Here is a 25,348-nt window from a genome sequence, read left to right on the forward strand (position 1 = left end):
TGGCAGTCCCCAGAGCTACCCTTTGTCGCTTCCAGGTACCTCTAGCAATCACTAGGAACTTCGTTTACAGGAAGCTCTTACCATAGATCAAGCCTTATTTTTCTTTTTAATTTTCTCCTGCTGCAGCTTCCAGCAGCAGTGGGCAGTGGGACCTGGGGGCAGGGCGTCTCCCACCCCTACCAGTTTTGGCAGCCCTGATTGGAGGCCACCCAAACATGTGACCTTCCCCCTTTCCTGGGTAGTGACACTAAGGAGCCACAAGTGCGCAGTATCTTTTTGTGACAGTTAAGCCCATCAAAGTCAGGCTTAATGTCCGCATGATTTGGTTTATAACAGCGTTATAGGCGATGCTCAGCTGGTTCGGGTGCGGGAAAAGAGCTACAGATGCGCTCTTAACTCTCTTCTCCCACAAAGAGGCTCCTGAGTTTTCCACTGTGAGAGACAGAAGCTTATTGGGATACGTGGCGTGAGCTTCTGCCATCAATGAAATCTTGGCAGCCCAAGTATTCTGGGTCATGTTCTCCAGTAGAAAGCGCAGCATTGCTAGAAAAACAGAGGGCAAAAAGCCTTCTGAGCCCTACTCTGAAGATGATAATGTGGTATCTCCCCCGTGCTGGGCCTCCCCCCTCCAGTGCTGCGAAACGTTGAGCGGTTAGTTCGTCTTTGTTGACCAAAGCGCCATCTTCTCCAGTAGGAAATACCAGTGCGCCTGAATCATAGACTTGGAGTCGTCTTGCGTCGAAAGAATCCAGTCAGTCCCTTCTCCAGAAAAGAAGAGCTGGGCACCTGAGGTAGCTTTTTTTGTGGCCTGGATCCCACGGATCTGTTGCCGTTCAGATGTTCTCCATTGTGTTGGTAGCAGGGCACTGGAGCCGGTGATTGTGGGCAGGCAGAAGAAAGGGGGAAGTATCCAGAGGTCACTGCTGGGAATGAAATAGTTTTGAGGTTGGCCCTGATAGCTACTTGGGGCTGAAGCAGGGTTTCCAGGTCCCTCCTGGCAACTGGCGGGGGGTGGGGGGGTACTTACAAGGAGAAAGAGGAAGGCCTAGGCCTGATTGTCAACATCACGGAGGAAGTGACATCGTCAGTCCAGTGACGTCCAGGCAGTGCTCTGGTACTTGGACAAAAACTCTGTGGTAAAACCGCCTTCTGCCGTCAAGTTTTTGCCCAAATACCAGAGCATCACCTGTTTATCGCTGACATGATGACGTCATTTCCTATGCGAAGCTGGTGATGAGGCCTAGGCCGCCTTCTTTCTCTTGGTAAGTCCCCCATGCTGCCTAGCTGATTGGCAGCTGGGGGTAGGGCCTGGCGACGGGGGACTCCACCTCCACTGGGCGGTCTGGCAACCCTAGGCTGTACTGAATGGTATTGAACAGAAGACTTCTGTCTAATTCTCCATTGCAGAGTGTCGTGAGGCCGGCCTGTTTTGCACAGGGAAAATGGGAGGGGCAACTTGCAGGGGAGGCAGAGATGGGACATGCGTAGGCCGCACAGTGGGATGTATATGTGGGCTTCTCCCCCCCCCCCCTCAGAGTTCCCAGATACGTGTTTGTCAAATGAAGTGGGGAAAATGCAACGGGTAGGGTTGTATTAAAGAAACACAGGGAGAGGAAGAGTTAAGCGCACACACCCATTCCCTGCCGCTTTTCTGTGCAACCTTTCCCTCTATATACACATGTGCGTAGATGCATACCCCACTGGTTTTTCAGTGGAGACACCTGGAAGCCCTGGTTTTCAAATCTGTACTTACCGCTAGAAATCTACTTCTGCCTTCTGTGTGAGGCCTTTAAAGAACTCTGAAGAACGGGGAATTTGGGCCCATGCCATTTCTTCCAGCACTGTAGTATTATGAGGGGAGAAGCGGCACCCCCTGAAATTCTCCCTTCTGTGCAGTTATTTAAAGGCAAAGGAGTTTTGCCTCTGATTGACTCCAGCAACCTTAGCCTAGATCCAGAGTTGATATTTCGCTATTGACTATTCTGCTCCCAAATTTTGTACAGAACAGAGTTTTATTCCACTGTGTAACGAGTGGTTGTAAAGAGATGATATTTTCTTACGAGTATTTTTTGAAAAGAGTCCATCATGAGGGGGGGAAAAACATTTACATTTTTTGGGGGAAAGTTGCTGTATTATTTTCCAAGAATCCTCTGAACTGATTTTATTTTTGTTATTGGTGATTTAAAAGTAATTTTCTAGGTCAAAAATCTAATGTAAAAAGAATCTATAGATGTCAAACATGAGTTGACATATCTACAAGGTACTGAATTGTAAATTAACTGTGAAAAGAATATGTTTTCCCCTTTGTCTGGAACATTGGCAATTTGTTTTCGAAAGCAAATCTCGTTTCCCTTTTCTTTTTTCTCAGCCGTTGCAAATCATCATCTGCTCTATTTATAAAAGCACAAATTGTTCACTGCTGGACAACTAACCTCATACAGGCTGTTAACTGATTAATTGGTACAGCATTAATGGTTTCGTATGAAGCCTCTGATGGGAGCTGCGGTGGCTCAAGTGGTTAAGGCACTGAACTGCAGGCTGTGGAAGGTCAGTAGTTCAGCAGTTCGAGACCCGGGTGCCGCATGATGGAGTGAGCTCCCATTTCTAGTTCCAGCTCCTGCCAACCTAGCAGTTCGAAAGCAAGACATTGCAGGTAGATAAATAGGTACCACTTCGGTGGGAAGGTAACAGCATTCCGTGCACCTCGGTGTTTAGTCATGCCGGCCACATGACCACGGAAACGTCTTCGGACAGCGCTGGCTCTTCGGCTTTGAAACGGAGATGAGCACCGCAACCCTAGAGTCGGACTCGACTGGCTTTCGAGGAAGGGAACCTTTACCTTTACCTTTATGAAGCCTCTGATAGTTGGAGCCACAAGCTACAGATTAATTCTCATGTGCTATAGGGGTTTTTGACCGTGTAGCTCCCAATACCTTGCTGATCCGGGATTGCCAGACGTCATTGTGACCCCCCACTAGGAAACAATAGTGAGCTCCCATCTTGACAAATAGAGCAAGATGCAGTGGCAATTGGAAGCTGTAGTAACCCACCCTCCAAACACGCTGTAGAATAGATACGCCCAGCAAAGGAACTGTAGTAACCTCTCCTTTCTCCTTTGCGCTGAGCTGGTCAGTTCAGTTCCCTTTTCCTTCCTTCTGTAAGGGTAGAACATTGCCTTCAAACTGAAGCTGGCTTGCACAATTTGCATCCTCACAAACAGCGCAGAACTTGGTGGCGCATCCTCCAGGTGTTCCTCGGGACTACATGGACATGATGGGCTCCATTTGGTGTGGCCGTGGAGGTCTTGGAACCTCTCCCCACTACTCATTTCCTAAACCCTCCAGGAAAGACTGGTTTTAAGGGAAGTGGCACAAGATTGCAAAACTGTTTTGCGTGGTGGTCCTGTTCCCAATGTGTTTGCCTGGGTTAAGACACCGAGCTGCAGACTGGAAGGTCTGTAGTTCGGCAGTTCGAGGCCCTAGTGCTGTTGCTGTGTGACGGATAGGGGGGTGTGCAGAAAAAAAGAAAAATTCGGCCCATTCGGATTCACCCGAATTGGGCAGAATCAATTTCGGCTGGCAGTAAGACTCCCGCATGTCAGTTTCGTCAGTACCAGCTGATTCGGGAGCCTTTGGGCCAGCCTAATGTCAATTTCAGCCCCATTATATCCTATGGGCCATTGAAGTCAATGGCAAAAACATAGGGTATGTTTTGGGGGCTGGAGGGGAGGTGGTTTGAGGGAGAGGCTCCAAACTCACAAGGTAGCTGCTGGAACCTCACCCCAAGATACCAACCAAGTTTCAAGAACATTGGACCAGGGGGTCCAATTCTACGGGCCCTCAAACAGGTTGCCCCTTATCCCCTCCATTGTTCTCTATGGTGGGGTCTCTGAATGAGCCATTTTCGGGGGTGCATTCGGTTCAGATCAACTGAATGTACATCCTTAGTGACGGAGTGAGCTCCCGTCTCTGGCTCCAGCTCCTGCCAACCTAGGAGTTTGAAAGCAAGAAATGGTAAGTAGATAAATAGGTACCGCTTCGGTGGGAAAGTAACAGCGTTCAGTGTGCCTCGACATTTAATCATGGCAGCCATATGATCATGAAGTCTTAGGACAGTGCTGGCTCTTCAGCTTGGAAACAGAGATGAGCACCACCCTCTAGAGTTGGATTCGACTAGCTTTCGAGCAAGGGAAACCTTTACCTTTACTTCCTACCTGCAGGGTTTGTTGTCCAGGTGATAAGGATGCTCCTGGTTTTCCATGTTCTCAAAGCTAGAGGTGCCCCTCCATAAGGAGGCACAGCTGGTGGCCCAAGAGACTTGGGAGTTCCTCCCAACGGGGTGTGGATTGGGCCATACGACGGCTGACTTGCCCATCAGCCTGCCGAAGAACAGAAAGCCAGCTCCATGTTTGCTCTTGATTTTTGCTTCTCTGGTTTGATTTGTCTCCATGGTGATAATTGAGTACTGCTGTTGGGATGTAACCTAGGCTGCACACTTGCATCACCTACTGTTACTTTGCGGTTCCCCACAGAGAACCCTGAGGATGCCTACTTTGGCAAAGCCGGAGGTCCATTGTTCCCGGAACTCCATGAGAAACCAGGTTAACCTATGGCGTAGACATGCCTTCTGACTTTTTGGCTTGGAGCTGATCAATACCCTGTGCCCACAGGCCCAGATGTGCAAAACTGGCCCATCTGGAAGGACAACACCACCAGATTTCCAGCGGTGGAGCCATGATTTTGAAAACCTGGATTGATGTTATACGGAGTGTGGCTGGGATTCCCGGTTGCCTCCTGCCCAAGAGCCGATCAAGTCCATATCTGTTTAGCTTCAGCAGAGGTGTAGGTGAGCCCAGATTATTCACTGGACCCAGGTATGGGTACTTCTGAAAGAACAGTCTTTCTTTCTCTCCCCCCCCTTCCCTGGAAGGGCATTCTTTACAGCTGTGCTGATCTTAAATGGGCGCTAATCGTTTTGCTGCCCTTGACTTTTAATGGGGACGTCCTGATAGGCCAGCTCAGGCTTGTCAGAGGTTGGGAGCTAAGCAGGGTCGGCCTTGGTTAGTACTTGGATGGGAGACCACCGGAGACTGGGGTTGCTGTGCAGAGGAAGGTAATGGAAAGCCTCCTCTGCTTGTCTCTTGCCTTCAAAACCATGAGTCATTTGTGCCATGAGTCAGTTGTGACTGTACAGCACACAATTATGACAAGTATTGTTTTAATTTGACACGTTTTCCCCTAAACTAGCCCACAGGTTGTATCTAGCCAGCTTTTTCAGTCAATCACATGTACCATGGGCTTTTGTCCACACTTCCGCTAAGCGGTGGAGTTTTGTGAGCAAAGATTCTACTTTGTGAGCCCCTTGCATTAAAGCTGTGAGCGAGCCATTTGGCTCCTGCATACATTAGTTTGCTCTGGAGCCCTCCTTCCTGAGCTAAGACAAAAATGTGTGAGCCGGAGGCTAAAAAACTGTGAGCTAGCTCCCACTAACTCATCTTAGAGGGAACACTGGTCCCACAGTCCCCAACATAACCATTTTGGTGGTCAAAGGGGACCCCTCCGTCCTGTTTCACCAGCAGAAAAAGTGTTTGGATTTAACCTCATGCCTAGAATCGTGTGAATTTTTACGTTTTTTGTAACGCTGGTGGGGGTCATCCACAGTGACTTGAGATTATGAACTTGATTCTGCAAAAGGAGACCTGAGTTCACAGTCTTGATCACTTTAATTAGCCCCCAAGTGTTCCCCCCCCCACCAGAGCTACTTTGCTTTGTGGAGTTCATGAGTTCGCTGCTAAAATAACAGCACTTGCTCATGTGGTGCAGCTAGGCACCCTTGTCTGGAAACAGGCCATGTTTTCCACTTGAGATGCTTTCCGTTTGACTCAAGAATCAGATATTTTGGCACATAAAAGCTGGAAACAGAAGACAGGGGCTGCGATCACACACACTAAATAATCCATTTTCAGTGCACTTTCCAACTGGATTTTACTGTGTGAACTTCCAAAGTGCATTGGAAGTGGATTATGTAGTGCATGTGGTCGCAGACACAAATTTTGTAGTAAAGAGAAGAAAGTGGCATTTGTACTGAACAGTCTTGTACAGTCACAATGAGACTAGCAGGAAATAGATCTTTGAAAATGTTCTATATATCTGCAGTATACTTAGAAATAGTCTTGAATCAAAGTCTTCATCCTACACACATTGGAGGGAATAAAGCCTTCTCTTAAAAAGCATTTTGCTCTTTCCAAATGAGAAAATATTTCACAGGTGGACTTTTCCTTAAGTGTTCTTCAGCATATCCAATTTTTCTGGGAGAGGGGGGCAGGGAGAGAAATTCATGGAGGGGGATGGGTGAACCCTCTTTTTCTGAATTTTCCTGGCCTTCACATCTATATTCTGGCCAGGCCGGTTAAGACAGCAGATGAGAAGTTCTGTGTTTGAAAGAGGGTGGTGAAATCCCCGCACACAGAAAGCTAGGGAGTCAAGGGGAAGCCCTAGTATGCTAGAATTTTACAGGACATCCCTTCTACATGAAGAGGGATGTATAGGCGGCAGGCATTGCAATGTGAAATTGCCATCTGTCAAATGGTTAAAGTCCAGGAGTCGTTTTACCAAGTGAAACATAGAGCTAAATATATACCAATAGCAGATCCATCAGTCCTTTGATCTGAAGCCTTACGTATAATTTTAGTTATACCTAAGAATTTGCACTCTCAGTTCAACTGCAAAGGGGTTGACAACTCCTCCTTTATTGGGGGGGGGGCAGCGTTTCAATACCTCCGGTTTATGTGCATCATGAAGTAAACAGATGCAGTTTTTCCCTGGAACAGAGAGTCAGTGAACTTGGACTGCTACACCTGTTGAATTTCTCCTTATGCCTGTTAACACCATAGAAGCCTTGCTGTGAAAAAGGTAGCTGTTCCATTCCTACCCCCCAAAACCCATGGTTTTTAATAGCTGTGTGCTCTAGAGACATACAGTATGGGGGAGAAACTCTTCTTCCTTTTGTAATGCTCCATATGATTTAAAGAGCATTAATGTAATACTATGGCTTATTACAAAGCATATGTGGTTGAAAATTTTATCCAGAGAGATCAACGCTCAGGCAGTCTTGTTGCAACTGGTTCTGGTGTGTTGTTCTTCAAGAGAAAGTGAGTGCTCATGTCCTTCTGACAAGGTGTTAGCTGTTCATTCAGACATTATAATGAGGTGTTGGGACCAACTGGACTGAAAGATTTTGCCACTTAGGCAAATGATAGCCCATGACTTTTTAAAAATGTACAACCAGACCAAAAAAAGTCAGCTCTGGAGTGGGGTGGGGAAGGAAACGTGCAATTCTAAAAGAACACTTGAGCAGTTCAGAAATTCAGGTTGCCTATACTAATGCAGTCAAAATTCCTAGCTTAGAGTCCTTTCTTCCGTGATGTAGCCTGGAAAGGGACTCTTGAGCGATCAAGTTTGTGCACGTGCGCGATGAAAACACATGGGTATGTTGCAGAGACATTCATGATGTGCAAAATTTACAAGCGCACACCATCTTCCAAATTTTATTTTCAAAGCCCTGTGCTAGCCAGACTTTGGGTAATCAGTAGGCTTAAATAAAACCATTTCTGGTCAGGTACCAAATCTGCAGCACCGTGGATCAAAATAAATATTTGAATATCCCCGAAGAACTGAGTTTTCCAAATTTGAACGGGCACCAGCTAATGCGACGGATATAGCATTGTTTATTACCGACAAATCACAGCCTGTTTGTAAAACAAGCCTTCAGCTTTAATGTGGGCAGCCTCCCAACCAGGAGAGATGACAGACGGTATCTTAAGAGAGTTTGACGGATTTTGCTCTTCATATAAAAGTTTGTCCCTGGTGCGCTGGGGATTGTATCTCAGCCGCCCGGCCCACCGGAGCTCTTCGACAGTTAACTGTAATGATTTATAATAGCGAGAGCCATGTAGGAGCAAATATTTCCAAAAGCAAAATATTCATTATTTTTTTTAAAGAAGATATAGAATTGAGTGAATTCAGGTAGAGAAGATAAATGTGTTCTATAAAGCCAGCAGTCTTATCCTTCCAGTTCTACCTTAACCATTCATTGGCTTGTACCCCATCTGCCAGCTTTGTGAATGAAAGCCAGAGGAGTAATTAAAGATCAGTGAATAGGGGTTTGCTTTTCAATCTGCATTTGTCACCTTCTGAATGAAAATCAGGACGGATCTTTGACATGGGGGCTAGGCACTTTGTTCAACAGCTGCTGGATGTTTTGTTTAATAGCCCCCGATCCTGGCACCAGCGGGGCCTGCGGTCATGCGTGAGAGCAATAGATTTGTTTTCTCCACGAGCTGTTTTATCACACAGCATTTCCCAGACTTCTGAATTAAAAAATCAGAGGTTCTGTTTCATTTCAGTGCTCGAAACGTTGTGCCCGTTTTCTGGATTGGCGCTCGGAACATAAAGCGTGCACAGCCCATGGGCGAGGTCACGTGACCACCCGCTTTCTTCCATGCCCAGCCAATCACGGATAGGAGAGTGCTTCCAGTGGGCGCTGAGGTTTCCGGGATTCCCCCATGCCACTCAGGTGTGCTGGGAGCCACATTAGGGTATCATGGGCAACCTTGTTCCCTTTTTGGGAAGCTGTTGTTACCCCTCCCAGATCCAAAGAGGGATGGAGTACATCCGGCATGGTGGCTTAATATCAAGACCATGTGTCAGCCCTTTTCATGGCACATGAGCAGGGCTATTTTTGGGCAGGAACGGAGTTCTGGCTGGCTTCCAAGTTGGCCACGCCCAGCAGGGACTCATTAGCATAATAGGCCACACCCAACCGCAGGAACTCATTAGCATAATAGGCCACACCCAACCGCAGGAACTCATTAGCATAATAGGCCACACCCAACAGCAGAAACTCATTAGGATTGGCTACATTAGGGGTGTGTGGCCTAACATGCAAAGGAGTTCCTGCTACAAAAGAAGCCCTGGGTTTTGACAACAAACAAGGTAAACAGAATAAGAAGCAAAAGGTGGGTGTGGCTGGGTGAGCACACTTCTTGTAACATGGGGATGTGGCCTAATATGCTAATGAGTTCCTGCTGGGCTTTTTCTACAAAAAAAGCCCTGCACATGAGTATGCCTCAGCGGCACACAGAGTTTGGGAACTGCTGTTGTCAACTGTCTGTGAATGTTACAATTGTTTGCAGAAGCATCCGTTCTTTCCATGGGGAACGGTTAGAGGTTCCTGGTTGTATCACTTCCTTCAAAATGAAGGGTTATTGCCTAGAAATTAAGAAGAAATAAAGGATTTATAATATCTTTTAAACGCTTTCCTTTTGTGGTGTTTTTTTTTACCCCCTTCCCCACAGCTTGCCCCATGTGTCATCTTCTCTTTTGATGTTGGTCTGTGGAGATAGGGTTGCCAGCCTCCAGGTGGGGCCTGGAAATCTAGAACGACAACCAATCTCAGTCTCCACCCAGCAGAGATCCGTTCTGGAGAAAACGGCTGGTTTGGAGGATGGACTCGACAGCATTATATACCAGTGGTGGCCCAAAACCTTGTCCTCCCCAGGCTCCGCCCCCAAATCTCTAGGTATTTCCCAACCCAGAGTTGACAACCCCAGTGAACTTACTGAGGGGTTAAGACTTAGTTGACCATCGAGAGGCATCTGGAAAAGAAGTTCGGAAGGTTCTGCAGAGCTTATGATGCGGGATAGTTTTGACAAGTATTTTGTGCCAAGGAAAGATATTCCGATCTTGAATGTCAGAAAATTAGGGCAATTGTGAAAGTGAGGGGCTGTCAGCCATAAGCGTGGTTGCCATCCTCCAGGTGGGGCCTGGGGGATCTCCCAGATGACCAACATCAGTTCCTCTGGAGAAAATGGCTGTTTTGGCAGGTGGACTCTGGCTTTATGCAACACAGAGGTCCTTCCCAAAAGCCTGCCCTCCCCGGAAGTACAACTGATTTCCCGACCACAGAAATCACTTCCCTTGGAGCAAAAGGAAACTTTAGTGGGCAGATGCTATATAGCATCACATCCCTGCTAAGCACCCTCCCCACACCCTGTCTTAAGCTCTGCCCCCAAATCTCCTGGAATTTCTCAGCCTGGAGTTGGTAACCCTAGACTTGTAGGCTTGTAGACACTCCTGCAGGGCAGCAGATCCACAACTCCAGATCCTAGAAAGACTCCGAGAGATCCTCCACCCTAAGCACTTCAGCCAACTCACAACAGTGTCTGTCTTAGGGATCCCGAGGTGGGATCCCTGGGGATTCCCCGGAATTACAATTCATCTCCAGACTGCAGAGTAGGGTTCCCAGGTCCCAGTGGGGGTTTCCCTGCTTTTGACAGCTTCAATCTGGCACCGACCAGCTGACCGGCAGGGGAAATCCCACCCCCAAAGAGAGACGTCGCTGCGCAATGTCCCCAATGCAATGACATCACACGGAAGTGATGTCATTGTGTTGCCAACGTTGGGGCGTGACACTCTAGTTTTTGGGCAAGCTCTATAGTTTTGAAGGCAAAAGTCCATAGAGTTTTGCCCACAAACTAGAGCGTCAACCCCTGAGGTCGGCGACTTGATGATGTCACTTCTGGGTGGTGTCATCATGCTGCACATAATTTGTGCATGCAGCATAAGATCCTGGAAAGGACCTAGGAGCCCCTCGCCAGCTGCCAGGTAGGACATTTCAACCCTACTGCAGACATTTCATTTATTTATTCAGATTTTTACCCCGGCCGAAGCCGGCTCAGGGAGGCTTACGTAACAACAGGTAATTACATTAAAAACATAAGTTGCAATTAAAACAGATTATAAAATCATACTGAAGTGCTAGTGGTCGTTGGTATTCAGTTCCCCTGCAGAAAATGGATGGTTTGGAGGGTGGCCTGTGTCACGGTTGTACCCCACCAAGGAGGTCCCTGTCCTCCCCCGGCTCCATCCCCAAATCTCCAGGAGTTTCCCAGCCAGGATCTGGCAACTCTACCAATCCCATCCCCCACCAGCGGCCAGAGGGGACCTGACAAACCCTAGTCTGTCTGTTTCTCTCCCTGTCTCTGCAAGAATAGAAACTGACCTTTCTTTTTCACAGACAGACACCCAGCCCCTCCCTTTAGCTAAGGGGAGGTTTCCTGCTTCAGGCTCTGACGGGTCCATTTCCTAACACTCAAAGTCAATTGAGGAGCTATCTTAGAGGCATTAAGAGAACATTACCTCTCCTCTTGCCCCTGGGCTCTGGTTCCCCCCAGGCATTGGCTGCGAGAGTTGAACTATAAGGAAGGCCGAAGAATAGATTCTTTTGAACTATGGTGCTGGAGAAGACTCTGGAGAGTCCCTTGGACTGCAAGAAGATCAAATCAGTCAATCCTAAAAGAAATCAACCCTGACTGTTCCCTGGAAGGCCAAATAATGAAACTGAAGTTCAAATACTTTGGCCACCCAATGAGAAGGGAGCACTCCCTGGAGAAGACCCTGATGCTGGGAAAGATTGAAGGTCAAAGAAGACGGGGACGGCAAAGGATGAGATGGTTAGACAGTATCATAGAGTCAACAAACATGAAATTGTGCAAACTTCAGAGGACGGCGGAAGACAGGAAGGCCTGGCGTGATCTGGTCCATGAGGTAGCGAAGAGTCAGATTCGACTATGCGACTGAACAACAAAAATGTGTCCTCGGCCAAGCCCATGGGAGGGAACCAGGCCCTGCAGATTCCAAGTTTGCAGTGATGCTGATGGGGGAGGGGGAGGGGAGACGGCCCTGTTCCCTTCCGCCTCTGGCAACTGGCCCAAAAGCACAGAAAGGGAGGGGGGAGTGTATTTCCCCCTCTTGTCCGACTGCCAGCACTGCCTTTCTGTTCACAGATGGAAGGAGGGCAGGTAGCGGCGCTAATTTTCTGCCTTGCTGGCCTTAATCTCCGCATGAGATGAGTGGCTTAAAGATTGTCGCTTGGGGGCCTGCAAGTAGGGTTGCCAGCCTCCAGACGATGGCTGGAGACCTCCCGCTATTACAACTGATCTCCAGGCAGCAGAGATGAGTTCCCCTGGAGAAGATGGCCGCTTTGGCGAGTGTGGCATTCTACCCCACTGAAGTCCCTCCGCAAACCCCGCCCTCTTCAGGCTCCAACCCCTAAATCCCCAGGTATTTCCCAACCCAGACCCCACAACTCTGCCTAAAAGCCTTTAAGGAGCCAGGTAACTTTGCCATCACTGGTCTAACCCTCGGCACTGTCCTAAAGCCACCTGGAGCATGGAATGAGAGGGAGAAAAGTCTCACCCTCAGCTTCTCATGTATTTATTTATATCCCACTTTCCTCTCCAAAAGGGACTCAAAGCATTCTTTATTTTATCCTCACAACAGCCCTGTAAGGTAAGTCAGGCTGAGAGTGGGTGACTGGCCCGAGGTCACCCAGCGGGCTTCCATGGCAGACCAGGGATTCAAACCTGGGTCTCCCAGGTCCTAGCCTGGCCCTCTAACCACTACGCCACATTGGCTCTCTTGTGTCCTCTCCAATTTCCCTGAAAGAGTTGAATGCTTCCCTAGTTTCTGGTTTTTACCCACGGTCCAGAAGGTACCTCTTGACAGCTTTAATGTATATTTTATTTTTATATACTCTACCCTGCTGAGGATGTGTCTGTTCATGGGACCATCTGGTTCGCTTTCCCAGTGCGTTGCACTTAACTGAGAATATTTTCTCCTGAATCATCTGATCAAGGGAGCTTTGTTTCTCATCGGCTTCTTCTGCCCTGAAATTGCTGGCCTCTGAGGTGTTGCCGAACTCAGAACTTAACTGTTCTACAGCAGAACCAGCAGGGCTACTTTCAGAAACCAAAACTGGAGTGTATCCCCCCCCCACATACACACTCCTTTCAACAAAGCAGCTTTCCTCAAACAAGCAGTAAAAACCAGAAACCAATGCCTATTATCTATCTTCCCACCTTTCCCTGCCCCCTCTTTTTTCCCTTCTTTTTGTTTTTGCCCAAAGGAAAAAAGTGTACTGAACGGAGGAGGAAACAGATTCAGAATTTTGAACTGAATCCGTACAGCCACACAAATGTAATTTAATCTTAGGAACCGCTTCTCTGGAGGATAATTTTAAACCACTCAGATAATGCAGCTGTTGTTCTAAATTTCAAATTTCTTCTAAGGCTGTGTGTTATTTCCATCTTTTTACTGGTGATAGAAAATGTCAATAAACTACTGATTTTTTTTTTTAACTCAGCAAAGGGATTAACTGTGCCACCCTAAGATGATAGATTCAGGTGGATAGCCGTATTGGTCTGGCGGTAGAAGAGCTACATTCGAGTCCTGTTGCACTTTATTGACCAACAAGATTTCTAGGGACTATGCTCTCAAGAGTCGCTAAGAGTCGGACTCGACTGTGCAACTGAACAACAACAAGCTCTCAAGAATCAAAGTTATACCCTGGAAATTTTGCGGGTCTGCTGGACTCAAACCTTGCTATTCTAAACAAAGTAACTCCCTTTGAAGGTCATTGTCTTCAAAGGATTTAGAAAGGTATAAGTCTGCTTAGAATGGCACACGCCAGCCTGCAGGTAAGACCATTGCAGGTAAGACCTGCAGGTAAGATCATTGCTCCCTCTAAGCTGTGGAGTCTGGTGAGCAAAAATTCTACTTTCTGAGCTACTGGCATTAAAAGTTATGAGTGAGCGATTTGGCTACTGCATACATTAGTTTGCTCCGGAGCCATCCTTCCCGAGCTAAGACAAAAATGTGCGAGCCGGAGGCTAAAAAACTGTGAGCTAGCTCACACTAACTCAGCTTAGAGGGAACACTGCTCACAGGGTGTCTGTTGTGGGGAGGGGAAGGGAAAGGAGATTGTAAGAGGCTCTGAGACTCCTTCGGGTAGTGAAGGGCGGGGTGTAAATCCAATCTCCAATCTTTTCTCTCTTCTTCAAAACAAGAACATATGTGCAGATTTTTGCACTATCTATGCAAGTTGCAGGATCCAGATTTTCTTGGTGCAGCAGCATCTTTTTAGTGCAGGGTACATGCCGCATAGCGAATAGGTTTGTAGGAATGCCTTCCATTTAACTCTTTGTAGCTGAAGGACAATTCCCGGTTCGTAAAGTGTTTGGTTGCATTACCGGGTTATTCGAGGTTCAGAGAGCACATTGGGCGTTCTCTTCAAAGCTTTTCCTCTGTGAATATTATCACAGCTGTTCCCCGCATACCAAGGTGGGCTGGCCAGGGATGAGAGGAAAGGTTGTCCCATCTATTGTCCATGTGACTGGTTCCATTGTACTGCAAGAAGCTGTCGAGCCAGATAAGCCAGTCTGCAGTCATGAGTTGGAAACACGCCACTAGGTAAAGATAATGCTGACCAGGCAACCTTATCTCACGCCATGCAATTCCTGTGAGAACGAAGAGGAGCACGGCGGCTTACAAGTCCGGCTCTCTCATTTGCAGATAAGCCAGCCATTAAGGCCTTGTTTAAATCTGCAACCGTGGGCCACCTTTGAACCTTCAGTATAAAGATACACATCGGCAGGATGTGCCGGCGGCACAACATTGCTACTGCATTTAACTCACGAGCGTTGCAGCGTTCCGGTTTCGTCGATGTGTCCTGGGAATTTTGAGGGAAGGCGCACGAGTTTCCGTAAGATGGGTAAAACTTCATAGGCATGTTCCTCAGTCTCTTCGGGTAGCCACAGATTTCCTCCTATAGGCAAAGCCTAGATGAATTTGGAAGTTCCTGTAGGGGCACAGAAGCCGAGGCCTCAAGACACACCACATTTTGCAGGTGTGTTTCTAAGGTTGCCTGTCTCCAGGTGGGGCCTGGAGATCTCCCACTTATACAACTGATCTCCAGCTGAGAGATCAGTTCCCCTGGAGGAAATGGCTGCTTTGGAGGGTAGATTCTATGGCACTGTACCACGCTGAGGTCCCTCCCCTCCCCAAACCCCACCCTCTCCTGGATCCACCCCCCAAAGTCTCCAGGTTCTTTCCATCCCAGACCTGACAACCCCATCTGTTTCCCACATCTCTTTTGTGGCTCTGTGAAATGAGGAAATGTTCTCTGCTTGCTGTCAAGGTCGGTTGCCTGGGCTATGGGTAGATCAAGATGAGTAGCCATATTAGTCTGTTTGTAGCAGTAGAAAAAAGCAAGACTCCAGTAGCACCTTAAAGACTAACAGCATTAGTGTTGCGTGACGGAGTGAGCTCCCGTCTCTGGCCCCAGCTCCTGCCAACCTAGCAGTTCGAAAGCAAGAAATTGCAAGTAGATAAATAGGTCCCGCTTCGGTGGGAAGGTAACAGCGTTCCGTGCGCCTCGGCGTTTAGTCATGCCGGCCACATGACCACGGAGAAGTCTTTGGACAATGCTGGCTCTTCAGCTTGGAAACAGAGATGAGCACCGCCCCCTAGAGTCAGATTCGACTAGCTTTCGAGCAAGGGAAACCTTTACCTTTACTAGCCAGAGAGTAAGGATGAGGTGTTCAGCCTGTCCTCATACCAGGAACCCTGAGAGAGGGGAGAACAGAAGGAATCATTCAAAGGGAGGAGGAAGAAGAGGGTTTACGTAACCCCCTCTTCCTCCCAGTTTGTCATGCCGGTCACATGACCATGGAGAAGACTTTCGACAACGCTGGCTCTTCGGCTTGGAAACGGAGATGAGCACCACCCCCTGGAGTCGAATTGGACTGGCTTTCGAGCAAGGGAAACCTTTATTTTTACTATGAGTTTTTGTGAGTCACGGCTCACTTCTTTAGATGCAGCTAGAATGGGAGTCTGTCTGTCCTGTATAGGTATCTGAAGAAACGTGCAGTGACTCAGGAAAGCTCATACCCTTCCACAAATGTTGTTAGTCTTTAAGGCGCTACTGGACTCTTCCTTTTTCCTGGGCTAGGGGTAATAGCTATATTCAGGGCTATTTTTGGGCAGGAACGCACAGGAATGGAGTTCCGGCTGGCTCCTGAGTTGGCCCCACCCAGCAGGAAGTCATTAGCATAATAGGCCACACCCAACAGCAGAGACACATTAGGATTGGCTACATTAGGGGTGTGTGGCCGAACATGCAAAGGAGTTCCTGCTACAAAAAACCCCCTCTGGGTTTTGACAACAAGGTAAACAGAACAAGAAGCAAAAGGTGGGTGTGGCTAGATGACCATACTTCTGGTAACATGGGGGTGTGGCCTAATATGCTAACGTGCTGTGCTGTCATGGGTGTGGCCTAATATGCTAATGAGTGTCTGCTGTTGGGTGTGGCCTATTATGCGAATGAGTTCCTGCTGGGCTTTTTCTACAAAAAGAGCCCTGGCTATATTCCACTCCACACCATCCCTTGCTTCCTCTGGCACACTAAAGGGATATACCACCTATTAGAAAGCCTGCAGCCTATGACAGCATAGGATGGAATTGTAGGCCCTTTAATCTATAGTTTCCCTGACCTAGGTGGCCTATCTGATCTGGTCAGATTTCAGAAGCTAAGCAGGGTTGGCTCTGGTTAGTAGTCGGATGGGAGACCACCAAGGAAGCTCATGGTCGCTATGCAGAGGCAGGCACCGGCAAACCACCTCTGTTTGTCTCTTGCGTTGAAAACCCCGTGAGAGGTTGCCACAAGTAGGGTTGCCAAGTCAGAAACTTACCGGAGCGGGGAACTCCCGGCCAACATCTGGAGCACACGTGCGCGAAGTGCGCATGCGGCGCATCCACGTCACCCGGAAGTGACGCGGGTACAAAACCATAGAGTTTTCCCTCGGATGACCGTGGCCCCGCCCCCAGCGTGCCCGACGTACCCGTGTCACTTCCGGATGACATGCACGTGGGGGTGGAGTTCCTCCCGGGGTCCGACCCGCTGGCGGCGGGGAACGGGCCTCTGGGGTGGGGGTTTCTCCGCCCCCCCAGTGGGACTTGGCAAGCCTAGCCACAAGGCAACAACCTTACGGCATTTCCCACCAATCTACAGTTTGTATTTGGTATCAAGTTGAAAGCGTGCTAAATCTCCCTTTCCCTCCCATGTTGTGTGCACAATACTCAAGAAACAGGGTCCGGGTTTTCTCTGCTACAGCTGAGACAGGTTGCTTCCATATCTGCCAGTTTGCCAAAAATATCAGAAGTACTTTTGCCAACTCTTAGAAGGTATAAATCAGGCGAGGAGTGGGGCCCACCCACCCAGAGGCCAAGGGGTGGAGAGACCATGTGCCCAGGGGCAGAGCTGAGAGGTAAAAGGTAGGTACAGAAGGAAGCCCTGCCAAGAAATACAGGCTAATGGAGCAACACAAATAAACCTACTGTTCTCCAAGTCTGCCAAAAGCGCAAAACAAATAAAAGGATGTACAGCTCAAGCATGTGCGAGTACAGCTGTTTACACATTTGCTTATGTGCATAACACACCTGCATGCAAAATATTATTAAATAATTTAGACTCTGGAAATATGGTTGCCAGCTCTGGGTTGGGAAATACCTGGAGATTTGGGGGTGGAGCTTCAGGAGGGGGGAGTTTAGGGAGGGGAGGGACTTCAGTGGGGTATACTGCCATAGAGTCCACCCTCCAAAGCGGCCATTTTCGCCAGGGGAACTGATCCCTGTCACCAGATCACTTGTAATAGCAGGAGATTTCCAACCACCAGGGCTTTTTTTGTAGAAAAAGCCCAGCAGGAACTCATTAGCATAATAGGCCACACCCAACAGCAGAAATGTATTAGCATATTAGGCCACACCCCTGACAGCACAGCTCATTAGCACATTAGGCCACACCCCCATGTTACCAGAAGTGTGCTCATCCAGCCACACCCACCTTTTGCTTCTTATTCTCTTTACCTTGTTTGTTGTCAAAACCCAGGGCCTTATTTTGTAGCAGGAACTCCTTTGCATGTTAGGCCACACACCCCCTAATGTAGCCAATCCTAACGAGTTCCTGCTGTTGGGTGTGGCCTATTATGCTAATGAGTTCCTGCTGGGTGTGGCCAACTCGGGAGCCAGCCGGAGCTCCCTTCCTGTGCGTTCCTGCCCAAAAATAGCCCTGCCAACCACCACCTGGAGAGTGACAAGCCTATCTGGGAAACAATTTATCCACTTTATTGAATGGAAACACTGAAGCCGAGTGCTTCTAGTTCAGTTCAACTGTGGAACCACAGCAGAAAACTCAAAAAATTGTACCAAGCAGATTATCACAAAAAGTGAGCCCTTGGGCAGGACAGTCACTGAATCAAGGCACGGTATTCAAAACCCAGACTAAGAAGAAGAAGAAGAGGAGATTGGATTTATACCCTGCCCTTCACTACCCAAAGGTGTCTCAGAGCGGCTTACAAATTCCTTTCCCTTCCCCTCCCCACAAAAGACACCCTGTGAGGTAGGTGGGGCTGAGAGAGCTCTGACAAACTGCTCTTTTTCAAGAACAGCTCTTATCAGAACTATGGCTTGCCCAAGGTCATCCAGCCAGGTGCAAGTGGAGGAGTGGGGAATCAAACCCGGTTCTCCCAGATTAGAGTCTGCGCACTTAACCACTACACCAAACTGGCCAAAGCAGTTCACTCAAGAAAGAAAGCCAAATTACTGAGCAAGTCAGTCCACAGCACACAAGAATTTAAAACCCATGTAGGGTTGCCAGGTTGCGACTGGCAACTGGTGGGAAGTTGGGGCTGGGAACATAGGAGACATTACAACCTTTTCACCATTACAACACTTCTGGGGAAACTCGGAAGTGACATCAAGTAGCTCTAGGAATTGCTGGGCAATGCTCCCTCTAAGCTGTGGAGTCTTGTGAGCAAAAATTCTACTTTGTGAGCTACTGGTATTAAAGCTGTGAGCGAGCGATTTGGATCCTGCATAAATTAGTTTGCTCTGGAGCCATCCTTCCTGAGTGAAGACAAAAATGGGTGAGCTGGAGACTAAAAAACTGTGAGCTAGCTCACACTAAATCAGCTTAGAGGGAACACTATTGCTGGGAACTGTATGGTAAAACCATAGAGTTTGTGGTGATTCCTAGAGCGACCTGATGTCACTTCTGGGTTTTACCTGGAAGGAACATCACAGCACATGCGATGCCAATGGGTTTATTTTAAATTTGTCTACCACCACCACTCCAAGTGCCACTGTCCCTCCCTTTGACTTACTTCCTCTGCTGGCTGTTTCTGGTGGATGGCTGCATTATTCCATTCTGGGGGGCTGGCATAGGCACTGGGAGTCAGTAGGGTGGACAACAGGCTTGGTGGTGACAGGTCTCTATATTCCATGAAGGCACAATATAAATCACTGTTATTGGCAAAAGCACCATGACGGTATGGGCCGGAGAATCCCGAAGTTGTGGTTAAGCTCAGTGGTGATTTATTGGTGTAGTGGTTAAGTGTGCAGACTCTAATCTGGGAGAACTGGGTTTGATTTCCCCACTCCTCCACTTGCAGCTGCTGGATGACCTTGGGCAAGCCGTAGTTCTGATAAGAGCTGTTCTCTCAAGGACAGTTCTGGAAAGAGCTCTCTCAGCCCCACCCACCTCACAGGGTGTCTGTTGTGGGGAGGGGAAGGGAAAGGAATTTGTAAAATGCTCTGAGTGAAGGGTGGGGTATAAATCCAATCTCTTCTTCTTCTGGTGGTGGTGGTGAAAAGAGTCAACAAATCACAGCTAGTTTGTGGCAACCCCACAGGGTGTTGAAGGCAAGAAACAAACAGAGGTAGTTGGCCGTTGTCTGTCTCTGCCTAGCAGCCCTGGACTCCCTTGGTGGTCTCCCATCCAAGTATTAGCCAGGGTCAATCCCACTTAGCTTCCAAGATCTGATGAGACCGGGCAAGTCTGGATCATCCAGGTCAGGACAATTACCGAGTAAAGTAAAGGTAAAGGTACCCTTGCTCGAAAGCCAGTCGAATCTGACTCTAGGGTTGCGGTGCTAATCTCCGTTTCAAAGCCGAAGAGTCAGCACTGTCCGAAGATGTTTCCGTGGTCATGTGGCTGGCATGACTAAACACCAAGGCGCACGGAACGCTGTTACCTTCCCACCCAAGTGGTACCTATTTATCTACTTGCAATTTCTTTCTTTTGAATCAACGCTGCTTAGCTTCCAAGATCTGATGAGACTAGGCAAGTCTGGATCATCCAGGTCAGGACAATTACCGAGTAAAGTAAAGGTAAAGGTACCCTTGCTCGAAAGCCAGTCGAATCCGACTCTAGGGTTGCGGTGCTCATCTCCGTTTCCAAGCCGAAGAGCCAGCGCTGTCCGAAGACATTTCCATGGTCATGTGGCCAGCATGACTAAATACCAAGGCGCACGGAACGCTGTTACCTTCCCACCCAAGTGGTACCTATTTATCTACTTGCAATTTCTTACTTTCGAACTGCTAGGTTGGCAGGAGCTGGAACTAGAGACGGGAGCTCACTCCGTCATGCGGCACACTTGGGTCTCGAACTGCTGAACTACCGACCTTCCACAGCCTGCAGTTCAGTGTCTTAACCACTTGAGCCACCGCAGCTCCCAATTACCTAGTAGCCAGTGTTAAAATCTAATCCCACCACATTATTCCTAATAATAATCCCTAGGCAAATTAGAGTATATTCCTGTGTTAATAAAAAGGAAATAGTTCTTTAAACATAAGGAACTGAAGACGGCAATGCTTGCCATCTTCAATATTATCTTGACTTTTTGTTTACTTTGAAACTGTTATTCATTTTGTAATTTTTGACAAGTTTGCCCTTTCAGCTTTCCCCCAGCAAATACATAATGTTTGCAGCAAGTTCAAATACTGTACAACATTTTCAATGTTTGGCAAAGAGATGCTCTCCCCCTCCCCCCCGACAAAATGTACAGACATTTGGGTCAATCCATAATTTCCTTCCATTTGGCATTTGTGTTTGTATCGCAAAAGGCACATGTTATTCAAGCTTTTTGTAAGTACTTCGTATTTGCTGCTAGAAGGGCTAGAACTGTGCTTTGTTGAGAATGCTACCCAGAAGAATTTATTACAAACCTGATGAGGATTGAAAGGTTTTTGAAGAACAAGGAGTTCAGTTACAACTTTAAAACGCAACCATTTTTGATGCCAGGGGTTCACAGAGGGTTGTGGGGTTTTTTTTTTGTGCCATCAAATCACAGCTGACTTATGGCGACCCCTGGTGGGGTTTTCAAGGCAAGAGATGTTCAGAGGTGGTTTGCCATTGCCTGCCTCTGCATCGTGCCATTCCTTGGTGGTCTCCCATCCAACAACTGACCAAGGCCGACCCTGCTTAGCTTTTGAGATCTGATGAGGTCAGGTTAGTCTGGGTTATCCAGGTCAGGGTATTCATGGAACAGGGCCCACATTTTCAGATGCAGTTTTTCCAGATACAGGGGGCTATAGGTTAGGGGTAGAATACACGCTCAGCATGCAGAAGATCCTAAAGTCAGATACTGGCATCTTGGGGCAAAAAGTATCTATGGGAGCAGGACAGGAAAGGGCGTGTGTTGCTAAGAGCCTGATAAAACCACTGCCAGTCCAGAGTTCCAGATACAGGGGACTATAGGTTAGGGGTAGAATACATGCTCAGCATGCAGAAGATCCTAAAGTCAGATACTGGCATCTTGGGGCAAAAAGTATCTATGGGAGCAGGACAGGAAAGGGCGTGTGTTGCTAAGAGCCTGATAAAACCACTGCCAGTCCAGATTTGGGTTCCCAACCGCCAGGTGGGACCTGGAGAGCTCCTGACGTTACCACTGAGCTCCAGACCGTACTGATCAGTTTGCCTGGAGTAAATGGCTGCTTTGGAAGGTGGGCTCTATTACATTCTACCCCACCCCCAGGCTCCATCCTCAGATCTCGGAGAATTTCTCAACCTGGAGTTGGCAACCTTAGACAATGCTGGGCTGACTGGACCAATGGTCCGATTTACTAGAAGGACATTTCATTGCAAGGAAGATATAAGAAGACCCCATATTCAGAGAGGACCTGCCCTTGCCCTCTAGCCGAGGTGGGAACAATAGAACACATCCCCCCTCCCCGCTGCCCATTTTATAAAGAAATATGTAACACAACATTTCTGTCCCTTGTCGACAGACCTGCCATTGTGTCAGACAGGGCAGGCTTAGATAAACGAACAGCAGATGAAAAACCAGCTATTACTAAAGCAACAGCCAAGTTCTGTGCTCAGGTGATTAGAGTAAGTCATAAATTTTAGCTCCATTTCTGAGTTCCGATTTGGACTTTATTAGGAATTTGATTAAATAGTTCCTGTTTTAACTTTTAGGTTTAAAATTAAATTGTTTTATGATGTTATCTTCTTAAATTTTATATGTATTTTAATTATTTTAACTTTTATATGTATTTTGCTCTGCTTAATTCTATATCTGTTCTTTTAACTGGAGTGTTTTAACATCTACACCTTGTACCTGGTCATGGACTGCAATAAATTATATTTCAATAAGGACATTTCATATTGTAGCAGGAACTCCTTTGCATATTAGGCCACACACCCCTAATGTAGCCAATCCTCCAAGAGCTTACAGAGCTCTTCTTACAGGAGCTACTGTAAGCTCTTGGAGGATTGGCTACATTAGGGGTGTGTCGCTTAGTATGCAAATGAGTACCTGCTTCAAAAAGAGCCCTGCGATATGTTCAAGGCATCAATCTCATGCATAGTTAAACGGGAGCAAGTCCCGGTAAACCCAGTAGGACTTACTTCTGCACAGGGCTTTTTTTGTAGAAAAAGCCCAGCAGGAACTCGTTAGCATATTAGGCCACACCCCTGACAACACAGCTCATTAGCATATTAGGTCACACCCCGTGTCTTCCCTTGACTTGTCTGGGTGCCCTGTGACTGCGGGGAGCCCGGGCAAGCTGGCCCTTGGACAGGCCACGGAAGGCACGAGGAGGCATTTATCTTCTCTCTTCTCCCTTTCCCTCACCCACTGACCAGGTCAGGCCGTGTCTGAGAAGTTTTTCGTAGACATTCTTCCTGGAGATTATTCCTGGAGCCTTTCTAGTCTAAAGTCCTCCAGTTCTCTGGCATTTGTATGAAGGTGGGCTGAGGTAAGTCTGGAAAACCACTGGACTGACTTCCCCCTTCCTGCTTCTTATCTGCCCAGAGAGAAAAGAACTTTTAAGACCTCCTGGTAAAGGTTTTAGTCAGGTCAGCCCTCTACCCCAAAAAGACATTTCTTCACAGGAAGTAAAGGAGGTACAGAGGTTCCAGGAGTGGGAAGTAGCAAACTCAAATGGCCAAAGCAGACCACAGCCACCTGTCAGGTCCCTTCAGAGAGCCAGTTTGGTGTCGTGGTTAAGTCTGCGGACTCTAATCTGGGAGAACCGGGTTTGATTCCCCACTCCTCCACTTGCACCTGCTGATGTGACCTTGGGTCAGTCACAAGCTCTGGCACAGCTGTCCTTTAAAAAGAGCAGTTTGTGTCAGAGTTCTCTCAGCCCCACCCACCTCACAGGGTGTCTGTTGTGGGGAGGGGAAGGGAAAGGAGTTTGTAAGCCGCTCTGAGACTCCAAGTAGGGTTGCCAAATGGGGCCGGGGGGCAGGGAATGCCCCGCTTTGACGGCCCGATTTTTGAGCGACAAAAATCGGGCCCGGGGGAAAAGCCACCCCTACGTGCGCGTCACCCGGATGTGACGTCGCACGCTGGGGGCGGGCCACACCCATTTGAGGGGAAAACTCTATGTTTTCCCCTCAAATGGCTGTGGGCCCGCCCCCAGCGTGCCCGGCATCATCCCATTCACTGTGTATGGATCAGATGCCTCTGGAAGAGCATTACACTCAGGGAACGAGAAACTCCTGATGGTCCCCAGCCCAAGAGAGATCTGGCTGTCCACAGCCATGGCCAGGGCTTTTTCTGTCCTGGCCCCCACCTGGTAGAACTCGCTGCTAGGAAACATCCATGCCCTGCAGAAGTTATTACCTTTCCATAGGGCGTGCAAGGCATTCTGCCAGGCATCCAGTTGAGGATAGCAACGAGGACAGTATGACATCTGGCACTCTCATATACTTCCCTATACTTCCCCATCCCTTGCAACCCCCCCCCCCCCGGAGGCTGGGGGGCTGAATTTTTCCCTGCCATCTCATATATGTTTATTGTCTGGCCCTCACAGAGGTCAAGAGAGGTCCAGGCCACTTCTGTTTTTAAGGGGGCCCCTCCCCAGTAAATTAAAAAATGAAGACGTGCGCAAACAGCGACACAAAGAATAGTAGTATTATATCTTAAACGTTTACATTTAATACAATAAGAAAAAGAAGACTGTAAGACTTTGTAATAAATGTTCCCATTTGTATGGGAACATGCGGTTTAATGTCAAAAGTGTAAATCTGAGGGGGCCCCCCCCCCAAGAATGTGAGGTCCCGGGCCAAATGGCCCTGTTGGCACCCCTCTCAGGCGCCCTGTTTATTGTTCTACTTACTAGTCTGTTTTTAGGTGGTTTTTACTATTGTTTTTAACTGAAAGAACTTTGCATATACTGTTTTGTTGTAAGCCGCCCTGAGCCCTACTTGTAGGGAAGGACGGCCTAGTAAATCCAAATAAATAAATAAATAAATAAATACCCTTCTACAAAACTTGTGGGTCCCTTCTGTAACATTCCCAGTTGCTCTCCTACATTTCCCCAGGGCTTTTTTGGTAGAAAAAGCCCAGCAGGAACGTTTTAGCATAATAGGCCACACCCAACAGCAGAAACACATTAGCATAGTAGGCCACACCCCATTCTTTCCCTTGGCTTCCCTGGGCACCCCACGGCTCCAGAGAGCCCGGGCAGCCGGCCCTTGGACAGGATCCTTCCAGGGACCCCCTGGCCCACCCACCTCGGAGTAGCTGGGGGGGGTCGCTCTCCAGGCCTTCCCTCTGTAGGCAGACGTGCAGAGGTTTTGGCTGTAGTGGGCGTGACCAACTCTGAAGCCAGCCAGAATTCTGTTCCTGTGTGTTACTGCCCATAAATAGCCCTGCATTTTCCACATTAATACACAACTCAGAGCTGTGTTCTTTGTTGCATTTGTTTGCATGCTTTTATGGGACTGCCACGTTTAGGAACATCTGCCGTGACATCCTCGGTGGGATCTGTCACAGCTGGATTGTGCTTTGGCAAGTGACTCGCCCCATTTCACTGGAGGCAGCTAAGCCATCGCAGCCAATGAGAACGCGGATGCTTGACGTCGTGTGAACCGCGGTCCAATGGGAAAAGATGATACGGCTAGATAGAGGAGTTGAGAAGGAGAACAGCAGAACAATCATATCCAGCATAAAAAAATTGCAGACCATAGTTACCAAAGCAAAGACTGCACCCAGCCTAAATTCATCTTCACAAGAAAGACATGGCATATTATTTTTAATTTTTTTTTAAGCAATTTAAGTTCTACATTTAGGAAACCGGCATACCGTGCTAGAAACAATTCACGCCAAACAATACATTTCATGCAAATGTGCTTATTTCAAATAAATGCATTCAACCTCCCA

This window comes from Gekko japonicus, unplaced genomic scaffold (genome assembly GCF_001447785.1).
Source record: "Gekko japonicus isolate JY-2015 unplaced genomic scaffold, Gekko_japonicus_V1.1 scaffold3726, whole genome shotgun sequence".
In the NCBI taxonomy this organism is placed as follows: Eukaryota; Metazoa; Chordata; class Lepidosauria; order Squamata; family Gekkonidae; genus Gekko; species Gekko japonicus.